The sequence below is a fragment of the Panthera uncia genome, chromosome F2 (assembly GCF_023721935.1).
Source record: "Panthera uncia isolate 11264 chromosome F2, Puncia_PCG_1.0, whole genome shotgun sequence".
Lineage (NCBI taxonomy): Eukaryota > Metazoa > Chordata > Mammalia > Carnivora > Felidae > Panthera > Panthera uncia.
Window position 1 is genome coordinate 52,795,454 of NC_064812.1, and position 23,583 is coordinate 52,819,036.

General features: G+C 38.7%; 1 non-coding gene across 1 annotated transcript; it reads left to right on the forward strand.

The window, feature by feature from the left end:
- The first annotated feature begins 5,374 nt into the window (after window positions 1–5,374).
- LOC125925023 (U6 spliceosomal RNA) lies at window positions 5,375–5,480 on the forward strand. The gene has a single exon (XR_007458676.1). It is a non-coding gene; the product is annotated as a U6 spliceosomal RNA (small nuclear RNA).
- Window positions 5,481–23,583: the final 18,103 nt, after the last annotated feature.

Sequence of the window (23,583 nt, forward strand, 5' to 3'; positions counted from 1 at the left end):
AGTGGTATCTCTCTCCTCCTTCAGTCAGTTCCTATTCCTCCACTTGCTTCCTATTTTCTCGAAATTTCTCTACATCCCATGTTGGCAGGTATTCTTACTCCATCATTTTTACTGTAAATGCATGTTCTCAGACTGACATCTATAAGCAGAACAATGCTCTCTTTTACTTTTTTATTTACAATTGCTGTGATAATACTTTGCATTTACTTGTCTTCAAAACACCTTCCCATTTGTTATTTTACTTTATCCCTATAATGCTCTCCAGAAGAAAGTGCAAACCATAGCTATTTTCATATCTAATCTCTGGATGATAAAATAAAATGAAAGAAAAGTATCTTTTTTTCAATTTGAGACATTATTTTATTAAGCTCTCTTTTTTAACATATTTATTTTTTATTTTAATTCCAGTATAATTAACATACAGTGTTACATTAGTTCAAGGTGTACAATATAGTGATTCAATAATTCTATACATTGTTCAGTGCTCATCTCGATAAGCGCACTCTTATTCCCCATCATCTGCTTCACCCATTCCCCCACTCACCTCCCCTATGGTGTTTGTTTGTTCTCTATATTTAAGGGTCTGTTTTTAGGTTTGTCTCTTTTTTTCTTTCTTTGTTTTGTTTCTTAAATTCTACATATGAGTGAAATCATATAGTAGTTTTCTTTCTGTGACTTATTTCACTTGATAGTATACCCTCTAGATCCATCCATGTTGGATATGGCAAGATTTCATTCTTTTTATGGCTGAGTAATATTCTGAGTAGTGTGTGTGTGTGTGTGTACATATCACATCTTCCTTATTCACTCATCTATTGATGGACACTTGGGGTGCTTCCATAATTTGGCTATTGTAAATAATGTTTAAATAAACATAGAGGTACATATATCCTTTCAAATTGTTGTTTTTGTATTCTTCGAGTAAATACCCAGTAGTGCAATTTACTGGATCATAGGGTAATTCTATTTTTAATTTTTTGAGCAACCTCCATGCCATTTTCCACAGTGGCTGCACCAGTTTGCATTCCCGCCAACAGTGCCCCAGAGTTCCTTTTTCTCTACATCATCACCAACACTTATTGTTTCTTGTGTTTTAGATTTTAGCCATTCTCACAGGTGTGAGGTGATGTCTCATTGTAGTCTTGATTTGCATTTTCCTGATGATGAATGATGTTGAGCACCTTTTCATGTGTCTATTGACCATCTGGGTGTCTTCCTTAGACAAATGTCTGTTCATGTCTTCTGCCCATTTTTAAATTTGATTATTTGGTTTGGGGGTACGGAGTTATAGAAGTCCTTTATATATTTTGGATACTAACCCTTTATCAGATATGTCATTTGCAAATACCTTCTCCCATTCGGTAGGTTGGCTTTTTTGTTTTGTTGTTTCCTTTGCCATGCAGAAGCTTTTTATTTTGATGTAGTCCCAATAGTTTATTTTTGGTTTTGTTTCTCTTGCCTCATGGGACATATCTAGAAAAATGTCCTTTAGCTGATGTGAGAAACATTACTTCCTGTCCTCTCTTCTAGGATTTTTATGGTTTCAGGTCTAACATTTAGGACTTTAATCCATTTTGGTTTATTTTTGGGTATGGTTTAAGAAAGTGGTCCAGTTTCATTCTTGTTCATGTAACTGTCCAGTTTTCACAACAGCATTTGTAAAAGAGACCATCTTTTTTCCATTGCATATTCTTGTCTCTTTTGTCAAAATTCAATTGACCATATAAGAGTGGGTTTATTTCTGGGTTCTCTCTTCCATTCCACTGATCTATGTGTCTATTTTTGTGCCAGTACTGTTTTGATTACTACAGCTTTGTAGTATATTTTGAAATCTGGATACTTCCAGTTTTGTTGTTCTTTTTCAAGACTGCTGTAGCTATTTGGGGTCTTTTGTGTTTCCGCACAAATTTTTGGATTGTTTGTCCTAGTTCTGTACAAAAAAAAAAGCTATTGGTATTTTGATAGGGATTCCATTGAATTTGCAGATTGCTTTGGGTAGAATCGACATTTTAACAGTATTTGTTCTTCCAATCCATGAGCATGGAACATCTTCCATTTATGTGTGTCATCTGCAATTTCTTTCATCAACATTTATAGTTTCAAAGGACAAGTCTTTCACCTCCCTGGTTAAATTTATTCTTAGGTATTTTATTATTTTTGGTAAAATTGCAAATAGGACTATTTTCTTAATTTATCTTTCTGCCACTTCATTATTAGTATATAAAAATGCAATGGATTTCTTTATATTGATTTTGTATCCTGTGACCTGATTTATTGAATTTAGTAATAAATAAATTCATTTATTTATTTTTTTGGTGGAGTTTTTAGGGTTTTCTGTACACAGTATCATGGCGTCTTCTTCCTTACCAATTTCAAAAGATCATCCTGAATTAGCTCAAAATGAAACAGTCATTTAATTTGCTCATAAATCTTCAATTTCAGCAGAACTTAGTAAAGGCAACTCATCTCTTCTCCATGCAGTGTTAGCTGGGGCAGCTCAACTAAAGCTCAAGGGTCTTGTTCCAAGTTGGTGTACTCACATGACTGGCAAGTTGGTACTAGCTATTGGTTCCTGTCCAGTGGGGGACTTGTGCTTCCTCATAGCATGGTGGTTGGGTTTCAGAGAAAGAGACGGGTAGTGCAAGCTACCAAACCATCACAACATATAGGCTGGAGTCTGTTGGTCAGAAAGTTACAGACATTGGACTCAAGGGAAAGTGCACCTGTTCATGGGAGGAGTGCTGGATAATTCTGGGGCCATGTTTTGAAACCACAAGTGTGGTGATGTTTGAATTAGCATTTTTCTTATTATGAGTGCAGCTGAACATCTTTTTACAAATCTAAAGGTTATATTCAGCATATACATATATATGTATATGCTGAACTGTCTGTACATACCCTCTGCCTATTTTCTTCATATTTGTTTAGCATTTTCTTATTTTTTTCAAGGATATTTTTATATAAGAGAAGGGTGAGCCTTTCCTTTGTAATATGAATTATAAGCCATATTTCCTAGTTTTTATTTGTTCATAATATTTTTGCCTCGTGCAGAAGTTATTTTTTTAATGTGGTTGAATTTTACACTCTTTTGTTTTATGGCTTAAGGATTTGAGTCTATAATTAGAAAGGCCTTTCCTTCTTTATAGGAGTTTACTCAAGGTTTTATATATTATTTTTATTGTTTTTTTGCATTTAAACACTGACTCATTTGGAGTAATTTACCTTGATATATGCATGAAGTATGTTTATTTTTCAAAATGAACTAGAGAATTACCCTATGTCTTACCCTTTCATTAAAAAAATACCTAAAAAACTAAAGACAACAAAAGAAAGCAGTTGGCATTTTCATTTGGATCATGGTAAAGAAACGACACTGGTGATGAAAATGTCTATCAAAGAACATGGTATATTTTCTCAGGTATTCATGTATTATTTTGGGCCTTCAGGAGTATTTAAAATGTTTACACATACAGCTTTTTCATATTGCTTTTTAATTGTTCTTATTTATTTTTAATTTTATTTATTTATTTATTTGAGAGAGAGAGAGAGAGAGAGAGAGAGAGAAAGCACACAAGCAGGGGCAAAAAGGGAGAGAGAGAAAGAATCTTAAGCAGGCATCATGCTCAGTGTGGATCCTGACATAGGGCTGGATCCCATGACCCAGGAATCATGACCTGAGCTGAAATGAAGAGTTGGACGCTCAACGAGCCACCCAGGGGCTCCTAATTTCTCTTATTTATTATTTTTATTGCATTGCAGTGGAATCTGTTTTTTTATCTCCTCTTGTAGTGTACCTAAAGCTCTGATTTATCATTATTTTGTGCCCCACTATGTCACTAAATTTTCTTTTGTTTGAAGTAATTTTACAGTTTAATTATATTGCAATGTTTAAGTATGAAATAATATTTTCAGTTATGATAATCTCAACTCCTTTTAATATCGAACCTCTAATTTCTTTTTATTTTCTTAAAAGCTTAATCGTTCCTATTTTAGCCCAATGTTACACCTTAATGTGACAGTGGGCATTATTTAATTTTTCCTGGTGCCAATGGAATGCTTCTTGAGTTTTCCCACAAAATATGATACTAACTCCGTGCTTTTTTCCAGGATTATTCATGATGATCGCATATTCATATGCGATTTCTCCTTGGAACTATCAAATGATGACTTAATGGTTTATAATATTAAATGTTATACTTGCTTCATAAAATGCACTTAGGGACCTCCTCTTTTTCCTATGATCTAAAACAATTTAAATAACATTGGAATTCTATGTCCTCTAAAGGTTTTATAGAATTCTCTGGGAAAACATTCGAAAGAACGAAAGCAACTTGTGTACGTTTTCCATTTCTTCTTTGGAAAGCTATCTGCTTAGACATTTTTTTTAAATCTTTTGGATGAATTTTGGTAAATTATATTTTTCAAAATATATTTTATCCAGGTTTTCAAAGTTATTTGCATAAAAACTTTAATGATTCTTTTTATTTCTTCTTATACTGTGGCTGTATCTTAATATTTGTGGTCTGAGGATTTTATAAGCTCATTTCCCTGACCTGAAAGGTTAAAGTATTTCTATTTCTAGTTTTTGAAAAAAAAATTTTTCCATTAAAATATTATTCTCCTGGGCTTTATTTAATTCTTCTCACAATAGTCTGCATGAAAGATTTATCCAGATAATAATTCTATCCTCTTATGAATATTAAAGTCTACTTTAACTGGTTTTAAATGAAATTCTTTCCTAGAAGGGCATCTTGGTGATTATGTACTGAGTATTTTAACTGTTCAAATAAGGTCACAAGCTCTTCATAATCCTTCTTGAGAGTGCATAAGACATAGCTCATGCTATAAACAATACTTTAAGAAATTTTAAAGGATTTTATTTAACCTGAAGGAATACCAATAGAGTCCATTAAACATTTCATAAAACTTGAGATTTCATATTAATAACTTAGATTTGTAATTCCCAGTGTTTAGCTCATATATTTCAATAAACATATTCTTTTTTTTCCCACTAGACTTATATTTCTTAAGTTTATTTATTTTGAGAGAGAGAGAGAGAGAGAGAGAGAGAGAGACAGAATTTCAAGACTGCCAGCAGGGAGTCTGATGGGGCTCAAACTCAGGAACTTTGAGATCATGATCTGAGCTGAAATCAAGAGTTAAACACTTAACCAAACAGAGCCACCCAGGCGCCCCTAAGCTTTTATTTCTTAGGGGACAATATTAATATTTACTTGAAGTATTTATTTTCATTTATATAGGGAAGAGAGAATATGTCTCCCTACTTTAACAACACAGAGACAGCATGAGTTACTGCTTTCTTCTCCAGTCTTGTAACACTTGTCTACTTGTTTAAAAAAAATGTAGCAACTGAGTGCTCCATTCTCAGCACACAAACTAAAATTGGAATGATACAGAGAAGATTAGTATGGTCCTTGTGTAAGGATGAGGTGCAAAAAAATGTAGCAGTTGAGAAAACCAGGGCACTGAGAGGTTTTCTGTCTTTCTCTGGGATACAGTTAATGACTGAGCTGAGTTTAGAGCCAGAGTCCGCGTTTCTCAACTTCCTTCTCAGATCTTACACTTTAGCAGTGGAGACATATATGTGAGGTGAATCTAAGGAAATGATAATGAAAACCTGAACAGGGCATGGGAGGCTGAGCAAGGGTTGCAGGAGAATGGAAGACTGACTCCCCACAAGAGCAAAGACCCAAGGGGCAGAGAACCCCAGGAGCAAACACCCAGGACTCATCTGGAAGCTGGATAGCATTATGCTAAGTAAAATAAGCCAGACAGAGACAGGCAAGCACTGCATGATCTCACTTACATGTGGAATCTAAAATAGTCAAATTCGCGGAAGCAGACGGTAGAATGGCTGTTGCCAGGAGTGAAAGAAATGAGGAGCACAAACTTTCAAAGGGTACAAAGTTTCAGGTTACTATGTAGAGGTGATTGATGCGTTATTTAGCTTGATTGTGGTGATCTTTTCACACTGTATACATATATCAAAACATTAAGGAGTGCCAGGCTGGCTCAGCTCTTGATCTCGGAGTTGTGTGTTCAAGCCCCATGTTGAGGGTAGAGCTTACTTAAAAAAGATCAAGTTGTACACCTTAATTATTTTTAATTTTTATGTGTCAAAGATAGCTCAATAAAGTTTAAAAAAGAAAGAAATTAGATAGCAGAGGTATGGCTGGAGCAGAGGTATATGCCTGGAGGAGGAAGAAAAAAATGAAGAAAAGAGATGGGGGAGAGATCATGAGAGTTTTTAATCCACAGTGAAGAAATGGAAAATTTTCTCCATGTGGCAGGAAGCATTAGACACATCCCTCTCAAGGGACGAGCTAGAGGTCTGGGTTTCAGGGGGTAGAAGGAAACTAACTATATACACTTTATAATGCTTGAAGTTTTTATCATGTGCACTGAGTATTTTTAAGAGAGAAAAAAATTCAAGCAAAAATTAGTCATTAAAACCAATACAACAAAGAAGGATTTATCTAAGCAGGCAACCCCCACAAAGGAAAAAGGAAGAATCATGTGTTTATCAGTGAGGGCAAACTTCAGTTAAAAGTTTCATGTATTTTTCAACTTAAAGAGGCTGCTCTCCATGTGGTTCAAAGAAGCAATTCAAGTCTGAGACCTTCTGGGCTATTTCCTCTTTTGTGTAAGGCACAAAGAAAGAAACAAGTTAGCTCAGGGTGAAACATCTCTGAGACTTGAAACAATCACTATGATTTGATAATTCCCTATTTGGCAATAATTCATGCTCCAGAAAGAGGGAGGGAGGGGGAAAGGGGGAGGGAGAGGGGGAGGGAGAGGGGGAGGGAGAGGGAGAGGGAGAGGGAGAGGGAGAGGGAGAGGGAGACTGACTCAATATCTATGATGCCATATAATCCCATTCATAAATAATAAAGACAAAGACACCTGTTAGAACAGATCCAATGAGGGAGGACAAGTTTAGAGGGGATAATTAATCGAAGTTATCCACCAAGAATGTCAGGTTTCTTGCATTTTTGTGTATAAAGTCAGTGAGTAATCCAGCTAAAAGGGCTTTACCCAAAGTGGCTGGAAAGGTGCTGAGTCCAAGATGCTTATAATGAAACACACATACCCCAAACCTAGTTGATAGTAGAGATTTTGTGATTTTTCATCTATGTGTAATAGACTGGATTTTAATAATGTCTGAGTTCTCACAGGAATTCTGGGACGAAGATATCAAGACAAAGTGAAATAAGCCATCTCCACACATAACTATTGCAAAAACCAATATAACTCAGCTTCTTCCCCTGGATTCAACAGCATGAAGATCGCCCTGTACTTTAGAATTCGTTCAATTGATACCAGTCTTCAATTAAGCAAGAAATTATACTTTAAAAACCAGCTAGCACTCATTTTTGTTTCTTTTTTCGCCACAGCATTTGCTGTCTTTTAAGTGAGTCCACAGGAAAGGAAAGGAAAGGAAAGGGAGGGAAGGAAGGAAAGGGAGGGAGGGAAGGAAGGAAACAAGGAAGAAAGGAAGGAAGGAAAAAACAGGGAGAGAGAAGGAATGAGCAAACCAACCACAGATCCTACAGAACGTTCTTCTGTTCTTATTTTTTTTTTTTGTTTCTTCTTTTATTTTCCAATACTGGTAACATTTGTTAAGAAAGTGGTAATGTATTTTAAAGGCTATTATATCTTAATATCAACTTACAATAACTCTTCCATTTCAGTTTAGGAATTTTAAGGTAGATGAATGGCCACAGCAGCAAAATTGACAGAGAAGCCTTTCAAGAGAACCAGGAACTACATCTTTAGTGCACTGGCTTGAGTTTTCTGAACATATTGATAGGGACACAAAGCAATGACAGGAATTAGTATTGTCTTTTTCCACATTTTATGGAAGATGCAAAAATGATAAAAAGTCAGCAATTTTGGGGGTGCCTGGATGGCTTAGTGGGTAGAGTGTCAGACTCTTGGTTTAGGCTTAGGTCACAGTCTCACAGTGGTGAGATCAAGCCCCGAGTCAGAGACCATGCTGAGCATGGAGCCTGCTTAAGACTCTTTCTCTCTCTTTCTCTTCCTTCCTTCCTTCCTTCCTTCCTTCCTTCCTTCCTTCCTTCCTTTCTCTCTCTCTTTCTCTCTCTCTTCCTTCCTTTCCTTCCTTCCTTTCCTTCCTCTCTCCTTCTGTCTCTCTTCTCTGCTCATGATCTCTCTTAAAAAATTAAATTAAAAAAGTCAGCAATTATTTTAGCTTCATGGTTAGATTTTCTGTGGTCTGTTAAGTACATCATAGTGATCATTTTCTTCATCACCCAAGTAAAACAAGAAGGAAAATGCTCTCTAACCAACAGAAGAAGACAAAATATTTCTAAAATGTTCCTTTGGAAGAATATATTGAAACCAAGAAGCTAATGGAGAAATAAACGGGACTAAATATTACCTATAATTGTTAGCTATAGATGTCCTGATGGCCAAGTTGGTGAGTTTCCTCATTAGATTTCACACACAAAATTGATATCTTGCCCATCAAACTATGGAAAGCTGAAAGTGTAAGAAGTAAATGATTGGGGAAAGGTTTCTGTTTTGTTTTGCATTTAAATTTAAGTAGTTAGATAGCCACACTTAAATACTGACTGCTCTTTTGAATGCACAAATAAGACACTATTACATTTAAATGTCAATATCACCCTCCGAACTCTGTCATTTTTATGAATAAGTCTTTCCCTCATTTTTAGGAGCTTAGGCATTTGCTCCAAGATTCACTTTCATAACTTTTCCCATTTATCAGTAATTTACATTATTTTATTTTATTTTTTTAATTTTTTTTAACGTTTATTTATTTTTGAGACAGAGAGAGACAGAGCATGAACGGGGGAGGGTCAGAGAGAGGGAGACACAGAATCTGAAACAGGTTCCAGGCTCTGAGCTGTCAGCACAGAGCCTGATGCAGGGCTCGAACTCACGGACCATGAGATCATGACCTGAGCTGAAGTCAGAAGCTTACCCGACCAAGCCACCCAGGCGCCCCAGTAATTTACATTATTTTAAATTATTTGTGAGATTCTGACCAAATCTTATGTTTACAGGTGACTATTATTCAATAATGGCAAAAATTGAAATTTTCCCCCCAAGAAGTTTCTAATTAATTTCATGAGTGTTTCCAGCTCACTGCCCTGGATCTCAGTAACCTCATCCATAAAATAAAAAGATTTGGATGGATAATATTTAAGTATAATTCTGTTCCTCAACTATCATTCTTATATTTATATAGTTTTAATGGACTGGTTTTTTTTTCTAACTTAGTGATCTAATTTAATCAGCACCTGAAGAAAGACTTCAACATTTATGATGTTTCAGTATCAAATCTCCTGTAATTATATCCCCATTTTCATGTTATTTACTTTTGATTGAGATAAAATTGGCATGTAACATTATATTAGTTTCAGATGTACAACATAATTTGATATGCGTGTATACTGCAAAATGATCACAGTAATGTGTCATTAACATCTATAACCATACATACTTTTAAAAACTATTTATTTATTTATTGTCAAGTTAGCTAACACACAGTGTAGTCTTGGGTTCAGGAGTAGGTTCCCATGATTCAGCACTTACATACAACACCCAGTGCTCATCCCAACAAGGGCCCTTCTCAATGCCCATCACCCATTTTCCTCACCCTCCTAACCACCACCCCCATCAATCCCATACATACTTATTTTTCTTGTGATGAAAACTTTTAAGATCCACTCTCTTAACAACTTTAAAATATACATGGAATATTATTAGCTATAGTCCCATGTTTTAAATGACATTTTCTGTTTCCATCTGTTGGACCACAGAGGATATTTCCTTTGGATGATCCATAAGTTGGCCAAATTGGTGAATTTTAATTATCCAAAGTGTTTCTCTGTCTCCATTGAGGCAAAGCTTATTCACTCAGTTCTAACAGTTACCAAAAGAGAAACATCTATGCTTCAGAAGGTCCAAAGGAGAGCACCCAAAATGTTAACAGTGATGTAGAGAGGACTTTCATGTAAATATGGATAACAGAGTTTAGGAATCAATGCAGAAAGATGATTTGTGAATAGTTAGATTTGGTAATTTGTTTAAAGTTAAATAACTAAAGCTGATAATCACAGGAAGAATACATGAGCGGTGAGTGCAACCATTCAATAACAATAGCATGATATTGGGCTGCCTGGGTGGCTCAGTCAGTTAGGCTACCAACTGTAGGTCATGGGATTGAGCCCCATGTCAGGCTAGGCGCTGACAGGGTGATCCTGCTTAAGATTCTCTCTCTTTTCCTCTGCCTCTCTCCCCTGCTCACTCTCTCTCTAAAATTAAAAGAAAAAAAAGCATGACATTGAGAGGGAACCTCATTACACAGAGTTAATTCCACTTAGTGCACCCCTATCTAGTTCCCATTCCATAACCAGAACCCTCAGGGACCTTTAAGTTACTTCTTATCCAACATAAAGCCAGTTACATTAGAAGCAGGAGGCAATGCTGAAGCTCAAATGTAGGGAAATTGGAAGGAAGAATTACATTACACAACCCAGACTAACACTTGACTTCCAAACTGTGGCATGGCAAATAACGTAGTCTGTCCCCCCAGTATTTGTTCTCCCTTTATCATAATTGAGATAAAGTGCCAAAAATGGAAAACTCCATTTTTTTTTTCTGGGCAGATAGTTTAGGAAATTAAAAATGCATTTCCCAGTCTCCCTTGTTGTTTGGTGTGGTCATAGGATCATGACCATGTTTTGGCCAATGACATGTAAGTGGAAGTTTTCTCTGACAGCATCTCTAGTACTCCTTATGAATGAGCTCGGGCACCCCTGTTGCCGTCTCATCCCTTCCTCCTTTCTGCTTCCCGGAACACAAATGTGATGTCTGTATCTGAGGGTAAGGGCACACACAAGTGAAGGTAACCTGGTAAACTAGGATGAGGCTGAGTCCCTGAGAACACCATGGATCAGTGCTACCTTATCAACCCTGCATTGCATACCCCTGAACTTTACTTGAAAGAAATGAAGTTCTATCTTGGTTAAGCCATTGGTTTTCCAGGACCCTAACATGTAGTGAAATCCAGTCTCAACAAATATGGGTGGCAAGTCAAAATATAACGGAATTTTGTAAAAGGCTTATATAAAGCTGGGGTGACAGATACAAAACTGGGCTCTGAAAGTAACTAGAAAGAGTTCTAAGTTGCTTCTAATCTTCCTGGTTGAGAGCCAGAAGCTCAATTGCCATCCCACAAACCATCCCTGTGGTCCTAACAGGGAGTATAAGCCTGTTCCGGATGATCATAGATCTGACTTAATGTATTAATTCCTATTAATTTCTGAGAACTTTATGCAGAACATCCTGATAGCTAAGACTAATGCCCCAGACCAACCAAAATACATAAGTAATTCTAATCAGATTAAAATTCTTCATATTTATCTCAGAAACTATTTCCTTTCTAGGTGATTCTATCTATGAATGAATAAAACACCTGTGAAAGACTGCTCCCCCTGGGTATAGGGGTAAAAATTTGATGACTGTTTTGATTAAATCATTCTACCTCAGTGTTCCACTGACATACTGTTACTTACTCCTATTCAGGAGGTTGTGGAATTTTCCAACACTTCTGTATCAATTTGGATCTAACTCTTACCGTTGGACATTGTTTTCCATTTCCTAAATGGATCAGAGATCTCCATCATTTATATAGATTTCTTTTATTCACCCAAGGAGTTTTGACAAAATAAAAATAGTTCACAAACATTTAAAGTCTCTCTTCCTTACAACCCCTATTGTCATTTCTCAGGTCAATAGTACAAGGAAGCTTCCTTGAATATTTCAGGATATCCTTTCTTCTCCTAGTATTTTGTTCTTACATGTGGAAGGCAGCTTCCTAGCTTAGTGTTGCCTGTACAAATCACACTTTGTGCACTTACATGCAATTAATCGAGATGTTTTCTTATATCTCCTTTTAAGCAACACCATCTCATTTCTGGTCTTGTAGTCACTAACTGTAATTTTTTTTTTCATTTTTATATCACACACTAATGACGTTTTCCCATTTCTCATTTCAATAACTTACTTGCCTTTACTTGGCATTAATTTATTAACTGGCCACACTATGTACCATTGCTAGTGGGAATGAAAAATGATGCAGCCACTGGGGAAAACAATTTAGTAGTTCCTTATAAATTTAAACATGGAGCACCATATGACCCAACAATACCACTCCTAGGTATTACCCAAGTGAAGTGAAAACATGTCCACACAATCCCATACATGATGACAGCATTAGTGGTCATAGTAGCCAAAATGTGGAGACAACTGAAATTTCCATCAACTGATAAAAGGATAAACAAATGTTGTATATCCATACAATGGAATATTATTTAGCCATACAAAGCCATACAAATATTATGTAGCCATGAAGGCTACAATGCAGATGAGCATAGAAAACATCATGTTAAGTAAAAGAAGCCAGATACAAAAGGTCATATATTGTGATTCTATTTTTATGAAGTGTCCAGAATAGGCAAATCTATAGGGACGGAAAGTAGATGAGAAGTTGCCAGGGGCTTGGGAAGGGACGTGAATGTGAATTTAGAGAAACAGAGTTTCTTTTTTTTACTTAAAAAAATTTTTTTTAATGTGTATTTTTGAAGGAGAGAGAGAACATGAGTAAGGGAGGGGCAGAGAAAGAGAGGGAGACACAGAATCCGAAGCAGGCTCCAGGCTCTGAGCTGTCAGCACAGAGCCTGAAGCAGGGCCCAAACCCTCGAACCTTGAGATCATGACCTGAGCTGAAGTCGGATGCTTAACTGACTGAGCCATCCAGACATCCCTTTTTTTATTTTTTTATTTTTTATTTTTTAAAATTTATTTATTTATTTTTGAGAGAAACAGAGACAGCACAAGTGGGATAAGGGCTGAGAGAGAGGGAGAGACAGAATCCCAAGCAGGCTCTGTGCTGTCAGCATAGACAGAGCCCTTTGTGGGGCTCGAACCCACGAAACCAAGAGATCATGACCTGAGCTGAAACCAAAAGTCAGATGCTCAAACAACCGAGCCACCCAGAAATAGTTTCTTTATAGGGTTCTGATAATGTTCTGTTATTAGATAGTGGTGATGGTTGTACAAACTTGAAAATGTATTAAAAACCACAAACTGTAAATTTAAAAAAAATAGGCTTATGTATATTATGTATATAAACTTGACATCTCACTAACTAGAGACATTAAATCTGAGAAGGATAGGAGATGAGGAATTGGATAAGAAAAATAATCTGATAAGGTATCATGTCATCCCAAGCAGAAAGAAAAGGAAATCTTCCAAGTTGCCCATCTCTTCCTTCTCAAGCCCCGTTCCTCCTGAAGCTACAATGGGAAAAGGAAGCAGCATATATGTGGCAGGTATGATAGAGTATGTAGCAATCACGGGTTACACCCAGATCTGTCACTGGAGTAGAAAAATTCAGAATAATCACTCCAGGCTGGTTAGTGAAAGTTATAGAAGGGGCAGAAAAGGGAGGAGGAAGAGGGGTATTTGCCAGCTGGAATGAATAATGAGCTGAGGTTCGTACAATAGCTTAGCCCTTACACATCTCATTCCAATCTACCCCAAAAAAGTTTGCTAGACGACAGAACCGTTCCATCCCTCTTGTTCTGATGACCCCTATAGCGGGATCCCTTGAGCTGAATTTGCACATGCCCTTCAGTTTCAAGCTTTGAGGTTATAATACAAGAAATCTTCTCGTATCAGCCCATGCAGGGCCGACTGGCATTATTCCAGAGAGCAACAAGTGCCAGGCTGCATTAAGAGCAACAGCCCATTCCTTTGTATCTGAGAGGCATAATGGTCTGACAGGAGGAAATGGAGAACCGTACTGTGCAGCCAGGCAACAGCGGTCAGCCGGCTGTGCTGAAGGTGAAGCTGCAGCCACCGCCAACAGATGCCGCCGCCTGGCCCCGCCGCCAACTGGGTGCCTGGACCAGACCCATCACCTGTGTCATCTCTGCTGCTGCTCCTACTCCCTGAACAGTGGGCTGGCCATCTTCCCAGCCCACTTGCTATTTGCCCCAAATGCTGCAATCTGTGGAGATGCTGAGCTCTTTCCATTCAGGCAGTGAAATGGGAGCAACCTCTTTCCTCATGTCCGCTCTGTAGATCTAGGGCAGAGGTGGGCAGCTTCCATCTTTCATTTCACAGCTTGGCAGCTACACGAGGCAACTTGGCCCTTGAGACAAGCAGTCCTAATTCTGCCTCCTCTGGGCAATTTACATTACTTTTTTTTTTTTTAATGTTTGTTTATTTTTGAGAGAGACAGAACACAAGCGGAGGAGAGGCAGAGAGAGAGGGAGACACAGAATCCGAAGCAGGCTCCAGGCTCTGAGTGGTCAGCACGGAGCCCAACGCGGGGCTTGAACTCATGAACTGTGAGATCATGACCTGAGCCGAAGTCTGACACTTAACCGATTGAGCCACCCAGGCACCCCACGTTACTAACCTTTTTGATCCTCAGATCCCTTCTGTATAAAATGGTAATAATAATACCTAATTCAAAAAGTTGTGTGGGTTCAAGGAAGACAACTTCCGCAGAGTACCTGGCACCGCACTGGCTCACTGTCTGTTTAGAATAGATGTTGCCATTGTTATTGATGCTTTTGTTTGTATTTTTAACTACAGAGTCTTAAGAGACAAAGGTAGGCAAATCCACTAAAAATCAGTTCTTGAAATAATCAATTTGTAGAAGGACCAAAATTTACAAACTGCAATTTTCACCAGTTTTAATACTAATATTTGATTTTAATTACACGTAATCAAATATATTCTTTTGTATATTGGCCAAACTAAACTTGGGGGCCACCTGATAAAACAATCCTAATTGAATGTTAAAATGGTAGCAAGTCCCAAATTCACTAAAAGTACCAATATGAACCACATTTTCCATCAACGATTTTGCCATTCTGTATGTGACTATTTTTTGAAAATTTAACCACATTTAGGATTATTTTACCAATTCCTCAAATGGCATGTCAAACTTAATTTAGATTTTTAGCAAGTGATTTTTAGCTAATTTAAATTTTAAAACTCAGAAAATTCAAATTTTACTTAGAATTCATTTATAATTAGCATTCAGTTGAATTTTCATTAAATTAAAAATTTAAATTTAATTTACAGGTCATCTGAAATAAATCAGAATTATCCAAGAGTCCTATCAGAGATAAAATGCTGACATTTTGGTTTCTTTCTTTTCTATTTTTTTTTTTTCTGATATTTTGGTTTCTAACAAGAATTTCAGAAACAGAAAATTGGGTAGCAATTTGCAAAAAGTTTCAACTTAAAAATATAAAACTTCTCAAATCAACAGGAAGAAAGCAAGGATACTTAGAAGGGAACACTGTAATGGATTGGATGATTTGTGATTAATCTGCTATTTAAATTAATTTGATATTTAATCATGATGTAAAATTATAAGGGAAAGATAAGAAAACTACTTAGAAACCCGAGAAATATGAAAATTTAGATGCTAAAATGTTAGTAAAATGAGAATGATGTTTTAATTTTTTTTTAGATTTTAATTCCAGTGTAGTTAACATATAGTGTTACATTAGTTTCGGGTGTACAATGTAGTGATTCAGCAAGATGTTTAAAATTATGAAACAAAAATAAATATAAACTGAAATTTTCCACTTGAAATGCTAAAAATATATACTTTTATTTATTTATTTTGAGAGAGAGCATATGAGCTGGAAGGAGCAGAGATGGGGTCGGGGGGGGGGGGGGGGGGGGTGGGGCTCAGAGAGAGAGAATCCCAAGCAAACACAGCACTGTCAGCACAGAGCCTGATCCAGGGCTCAGTCTCACAAACCATGAGATCACGACTTGAGCCAGACGCTTAACTGACTGAGCCACCTTGGGCACTTGACTGAGCCACTGAGGCACCTTGAAATGTTTGAATGTTAAATGTCAATTGAGCTCAGAAAAATGTATGTAACCATCATAACTATATTTGGACATTTTTATAAAAGTTGTTAAGCCATTCCTTTTAAACTGTTACTTCTTGGCACGCTCATCTAGGACCCCTGTAAGGAAAGGGAACTCAGTGATTTAAATGCCTCTAAATTCTGCCTCTTTCTGAATGACTTGGAGGGGGACGCGCTGCAGCCCCATTCCTGGGAAGCGTCGTGGGAGTCGTCCTAAAATAACAAGAATATTCAGAGCCTACTGGACTGTAGGCAATTAGACCTACTCCTTCCCACCACCTGATGGAATGCCTCTTTGTGTGCCTTACAGTGCCACATTGTCCCCAGGGTCTGACTCTCAGGAATTCCTCCTGTTCTTCCAGGAAGTATAGCCTAACATTAGGAAGGAAGCCGCTGGGCTGAGCCTTGTTCAGCCGTCACTCCCCAGCTCCTAGTCAGGAAATGAGGAAAGAATTAGTTGCCAAATGATCAAACTGACAAAAAAACAAACAAATTTACTGATTTACCAAAAAATAATAAAATTAATAAAATTAAATAAAATGATTTTACCAGGTTTAAATGTAACGGCTTAACAACTTCTTTAAAAATGTCCAAATAGGGTTACTAATGATTTAAATATACTTTTCAGGACATCTGGGTGGCTCAGTTGGTTAAGTGTTTGACTTTGGCTCAGGTCATGATCTCACGGTTCATGGGTTCAAACCCCACATTGGCTGTCTGCTGACAGCTCAGAGCCTGGAGCCTCCTTCGGATTCTGTGTCTCCCTCTCTCTCTGCCCCTCCCCTGCTTGTGCTCTGTCTCTCAAAAATAAACAAATTAAAAATATATTCTTTTCCAGGAGCGCCTGGGTGGCTCAGGCAATTAGGTACACAACTCTTGATTTTGGCTCAGATTGTGACCTCTGTTTGTAAGATTGAGCCCTGAGTTGGGCTCTGTGCTGACAATGCAAATCCTGCTTGGGGTGCTTTTTCTCCCTCTCTCTCTCTGCTCCTCCCTTGCTCATGCGCATATGCTCTCTTTCTCCCTCTCTCTCTGAAAATAAAGAAATAAACATTAACAGAAACAAACTCTTCTGAACATAGTGTGGTATCCTTCCCATGACAGAGATCTGTGTGATGAGCAGGCCTGCCCCATGTAAGAGTGAAAGGCAGAAGCTGAAACACAAAAACCAGAGTCACAGAATCCCTTCCAAGGGAGTAAATGGAGGAGAAACTGGAAAGGTGTGACAGAAGCCAAGAACGTAAGGAGGTGAAAGGCAGTGACTGGGAGCCAGAGATGAGATGCTAAACAAGGTCAGTGGAATAGGATGAAATTGGAGTTTGCATGAATTCCAGGGCCTGGGTGGGCTAACACTCAGCATAACAGTGGTTTCTTGCAGGGACTGGGTTGGTTTAAAGATGGGTGAGTAGAATTCGTGTGTTTTCTAGAGCCCAGCCGTGAGATTTTTCCCTCTATCCATTCACACATCAGCTGCGCAGCCATACTGGGATCTCATTTCCCCTTTACTGAGTGCCTTTGACGTCCACCCAGAGGAGGGGCAACAGAAGCATGCGCTTAGGGATCTGGAATCAGAATGGTCTGGGACTCTCCGGAGGCATTTATGGTTTGTGAGACTTTGCAAAATTTACCTAACTTCCCCGATGGTAGGCATCTGAGACATAGAGATAATTGTACCAACTTCATAGAGTTACTGAGATGAGTATGTAGAATCAGACATGCAAAGTGCTAGGAATCATGCATGATGCTTAATAATAATGGTAGCAACCCCCTTGCCTATAAAAACCACCCCCTTCCCAAGTTGACTTTCTTTCTTACCCTTGGTATATCTGACCTGACCACACTTCCTTCAAGAAACCTGATCTCAAACTTAGAAGTGAAACCCTGGGGTTGAGTTATACATGTTACTCATGACCGAGTGAGTCCTTGTGGCTTGCTGCTTTATCTGAGTCATTTGTACTTATATGCGCTACGACTGACACACAGATAAGATTAAGCTTTAAAATCTCCTTATTTTCACAACATAAAAGCTAGCTCATGGGTCATTTCTTACCATTGCTCCAATTTTACTAATGTCTTATGATTTATAATTACTAACCATGGCAAATTCTTATGGTTGGAGGCACATTAAAAAAAAATAGCTGCTGAGGGCCTAGCCAGCTGATTCGGCTAAGGCAGTTGTTCTTCTCTTCTCTTCTCTTCCTTTTTTTTTTTTAGAGAGGAGAGTGAGAGATCACGAGTGCAATTGGGGGAGGGGCAGAGAAAGAGGGAGAGAGAGAATCCCAAGCAGGCACCGTGCCCAGGGCAGAGCCCAACGTGGGGCTCAATCCCATCACCCCACAACCATGAGATCATGACGAGACACGAAAAGGACGCTCAACCAACTGAGCCACCCAGGCACCCTGGCAGCTGCATTTCTGAAACATATGTTGCCAGAGATCACATCCTTCATGAAATCATTATGAACATAATAGTTAATTTTATAGGAGTTTGTAAAGAATCATTCTCTGCAAATACCCTGAAAGCTTATTTCCCTTAATGTCTTTTCAGCCTTTTATTCAGTTACTTAGTTATAATCTCTAACCTAGAAACAGGGACTCCTTGAGAAAGCATGTGGGTCCTTATCACATTGGCGCAGTATTTCCCAATGCAACATTATCCCAGTCCCTGACATGCCCAAGGCAAATTGTGTTGAGTAATGTGTACCAAAGGTTGTGTGCATGAGATTTCTCTCGACGGGTTTAATTTACATGCACTATATAAGAGATTTCCCAATATTTAGGACCTCCATGAAGTGAGTCGAGACATAAAATCATTGGGAGCATCTGCACAGAGAATGAAGGAATCAGAACGGTTCTCCTTCAGAATACGGAGAACTTAGAAATGGTTGGTTTTGAGATGCCATGTACACACAGTTAAGGGAGAAGCCTTTCCCTGTGACAGACGTTTAAAAAAAAAGAAGTGCAGTTAGAGAGAGTGCCTTCCTGCCTGGGGTCAGGGAGTCAGAAGCTGGGACAGAGAACAGTACCAACATTTCCCCACTCATACTTCACTGTCATGAACGGTTTCCCTGGCCCAGGACTTCCTCATGCTGTTTTCTGCACTGTCCTCTGAGGAGAAATGCGCTTCCTCACTCTGAACATAAATGCAGAGGGGAGAGGAGCAGAAGGGCCGCTCTTTTGGCTACACGAAGCACTCTCATTTTCTGGAGTAAAGGGATCATCATTTTCTGAATATTAATCTTTTAAAGTTTACTTCTATTTAACTGGCTTCCAAAATAGGTTTGAACTAGATGGTTAACATGAGATGGCCTAAATACCATTTTGCAAAGGGAGAATTCAGGAACATGGAAGTTAACTTTGCTTACCTAGTAAGATTCGCAGCAAAGGCAATCGTTCCAAGAGTTTAAGTTCAGAAGCGGGGCACGATAGTAACTCCAACATTCAGTCTTTTCTTTTGCCTTTTTCTTTCCCTTTTTTTTTTTTTTTTTTTTTTTTTTGGAATAGACGTAAAGTCATAATGTGAAGGTAATAAAAGGCTCTGTTGGAAAATTCAACAGCACTTACTGAATATCGGTGATACTCTGTAAGTAATTTAGCACTTTGTATCTAATTATCCCAAAGTGCCTGCCTTTTGATATCATAACACAAATGTATAACGCTTTTTCGGTTAGCCTAACAGATGACAGAGGCACTTCCAAATTAAAGATGTTAAAATGACAATTCAGAAGAAACAGGGTTAGGCCACCCTGTATCTCCTTGGTGGTTGTTACCAGGAAACTAAGTACCTGCTTCAGGCTTAAGATCACCGAGGGGGCGGGGCCAAGAGTAAAGGAAGAAACGGTGGTTTCAGTTTGTGAACACTCATCCATAACACCCTCCCCAGTCAGCATGGCTACGTCTCCCCTCCACATATACTTTGTTTTGCATACTTCCTGCTAATTGATTGAGAGCTAACTAAGATCTAGACCCAGAGGCCAGCAGCCATTTTAGCACACATTGCACAGGACTAGAAGTATAAGGTGTCATATTTGCATACCTTGAAGTTGAATAAAAGAAGAGCAGGATCTAGATAAACGAGCATTTAAAAAAAAATTACCTCTGAAGTTATTCACTTGGTTTCTAATGCAAGTTAATCTCCCTCTGTTTTATTTGTAGGTGTGGGAGGTCTAGCCCAGAGCCAACAGGCAGAGCTTTGTGAGAGCACTTGCAGTGTCAGCAGTGAGAGCCGCTTTCTGCCTCACTGCCCCGGCCGCCCAGGAAGTCAGGACTGGCTCCTGTTTGGATCAGGCCATTTTGCAGCCTTGCTATTGGCCTGCAGCGCAACTCGCTACTGCCATGGGACAAGCCTGTGTCCTGTTGGCTGGCCGGTACCTGGTGTCGAGAATCCTCCATTCACTATCCAACTGGGTCATCAATTTTACTCCCTGACACAGCAGGCAGCTCTGGACATCTCAGCACATTCCAGGAGGAAAAAAAAAAAAAAAAAAAGAGTAAGTTTGAAAGATCATAAAGGATTTTTTTTTTTTTTTATTTTGTATAGCTCTTAAGCCCATCTGCTGAAGGCCACGGAAATTTCTGTGCACACACTCAGGGAGAAAAAGAGATAAAGAGCAAATCATCTTTCTTTTAGAATAGGAGGGAAATCACACGCTGGGTTGCAAAGATGCTTAAGGAAGTAGCCAGGCCTCTTGTAAGCTGATGCTTTTTGAAATAGAGAATTTCCAAATGCAAAGCGTTCCTGACGTTAAGATTAATTTCTTCTTGCACGCCCGTGCATTCTGGTTGTGTCATATTTCCTGGGTAAGACCTGGGGCACACTCCAAAGTTGAAGCTTGCCCAAAGAAACTTTAGTACATCCCGCCCCCCCTCTCCCCACTCTCTCCAGACTTTGGAAAGAAAAGGATTCAGTGTTATTTTTTCATCCCTTGCCAACCATGGTAGATAAAAGTTTATTTGAGGCAATCGTATCTCCCCCTTAAATCAACAGTTTAATTTGATGCGGATGGAGCGCAGAGACACATTCATTTCCCGACACCGAATGTCTTACATGAAATAGCCCAGAGAAGTGCTAATCTGGGTCCAAAGAAAAAATAACCCATTTTATAATAAAAGGATTGTACCTAAAGAGTATTCCAACACAATATTTACACTCCAACCGAGTCTTATTTCCTCTGACTTTCCCCGAGCCAGCTGTCAGCTGGTCAGCCTCAGGCACTGGCCCAGGATCTGACCCCTTTGAGACCTAGATTCCTTCTAGATTCCTTCTATCCCTCCTGAGGGTCTGGGAAGAAGAGGACAAGAACGCTCCCAAGCTGTCCTGTGTGTGCTGAAAAACTTCCCAGTGACAGGATAGACTCCCTCCTTCCTTCCAGCCCCCACTTCGCCTCCCTCAGCCTTTTCTCTAGCTCTTCTCCAGACGATTATATGCAGAGCAGTTGACTGCAACATGGCTGTTACTACCCAGCAAGCGTTTCACATAATTTCTGGTTATAAATAAAACTTGCTCCTTTGTGAGCAGGGAACTGAAAGACAGACTGGGGGGTAATCTTAATTTACTGAAACTGTTTAATTAGCAATCCTGTATAATGATGATGGTGGGACTTTAGACTCAGCCTGAGTCCACATTCTTTCTCACTATTAATAGCTACAGAACTTGACTTCCATGGAACTGTCCAGTCTCAGCTTCCTCATGTGTAAAGTGAGAATAATTCAAGAATTAAATGAGATAATCTGTATAAAGATTTTACTCTGCTCCTGACACACATAATAATGCTTTAATAGGGGCGCCTGGGTGGCTCAGTCGGTTGAGCTTCCGACTTCGGCTCAGGTCATGATCTCGTGGTCTGTGAGTTCCAGCCCTGCGTTGGGCTTAGTGCTGACAGCTCAGAGCCTGGAGCCTACTTCGGATTCTGTCTCCCCCTCTCTCTCTGCCCCTCCCCCACTCATGCTCTGTCTCTGTGTCACAAACAAACATTAAGAAAAAAAATATTTTTTTAGATAATGCTTTAATAAATGTTAGCTGTCATTGTAAAATTCTAAACTTATGAAGCCTCCCTACCAACAATATCATACTTAAGGACCAAAAATTACTAACAATAGCAAAATCCTCAAGTTTGGGAAAACAGATTAAATGAAGGGATGAATTCTCTAAATAAAACAAAGGTGTTAAATAGCAAAGCCAATACTTTTCAATGAAAGAACTTTATGTTTTGCAATAAACATGAAATTAGGAACTTAGAATTAACAAAGGTCCGACCTCAGGGCATAGTATTTGCAGCCTTGGTGTTGTCATTTGAGCCTAGTAAAATCCTTGACCTTCTCACAAACCAAGCTGTTCCTAATAATGAAGCATTGTTGAACATGCTTTCTGGTCCCCAGAAAAAGATATTCTTTTTTTTTTTTTTTTTAATTTTTTTTCAACGTTTTTATTTATTTTTGGGACAGAGAGAGACAGAGCATGAACGGGGGAGGGGCAGAGAGAGAGGGAGACACAGAATCGGAAACAGGCTCCAGGCTCCGAGCCATCAGCCCAGAGCCTGACGCGGGGCTCGAACTCACGGACCGCGAGATCGTGACCTGGCTGAAGTCGGACGCTTAACCGACTGCGCCACCCAGGCGCCCCATGGTCCCCAGAAAAAGATATTCTAAATTACGAAGTATTACTCTTGATTGATAACAAGCATCCTCCCTGTTATGGGTTGAATTAGGTCCCCCTAAAAGATGTTTAAACCTTAACCCCCAGTACCTCAGAATGCAAAGGTCATTAGGGTGGACATGACTTCTGTACTTATATAAAGAGGAGATTTGGACACAGAGACAGACGCACACACATAGAGAGCACCATATGCATATGAAGGTGGAGATCCAAGTGATATGCCGACGATTGCCAGGAAAGCTGGCAAAGAAGCTGAGAGAGAAGCAAAGAACAGATTCTCCCTCTAAGTCCTAACGAGGAACCAACACTGCTGACATCTTGATCTTGGGTTTTTAGTCTCCAGAACTGTGAGATAATAAGTTTCTGTTGTTTCAGCCACTTTGTCTTTGTCATGGCAGCTCCAGCAAAATAATATTCACAATGATCTCAACCATGATTATATTCAAAACTATATTGATCATATTGAAAATTATATCGAAGACTCACATATTCCCAGCCCTAAGTACAAACAAATACATGCTTTTAAAATTCCACCTGTTTTCCTAAACTATTGCAGCTGCTGTTTTCCTAAACTACTGCTGCAGCCTTGACCTCTTTTGTGGCCACTGCATTATTTCATTGTGCTTTGGTTTGTTTTTTTATTTTTTATTTTTTGAGCATAGTTGGCACACAATGTTACATTAGTTTCAGGTGTACAACATAGTGATTCAACATCTCTCTGTGTTATGCTGTGCTCACCACGGGTATAGCTACCATCTGTCACCATGCAATGATATCACCATATCATGGACTGTGTTCCTTGTATCTTTTATTCCTGTGATTTACTCATACTGTAACTAGAAGCCTATACCTCTCAACCCTCTTCATCCATTTTGCCCATCCCCAAGCCAACCTTGTTCTCTGTATGTATAGGTCTGATTCTACTTTTTGGTTGCTTATTCATTTATTTGGG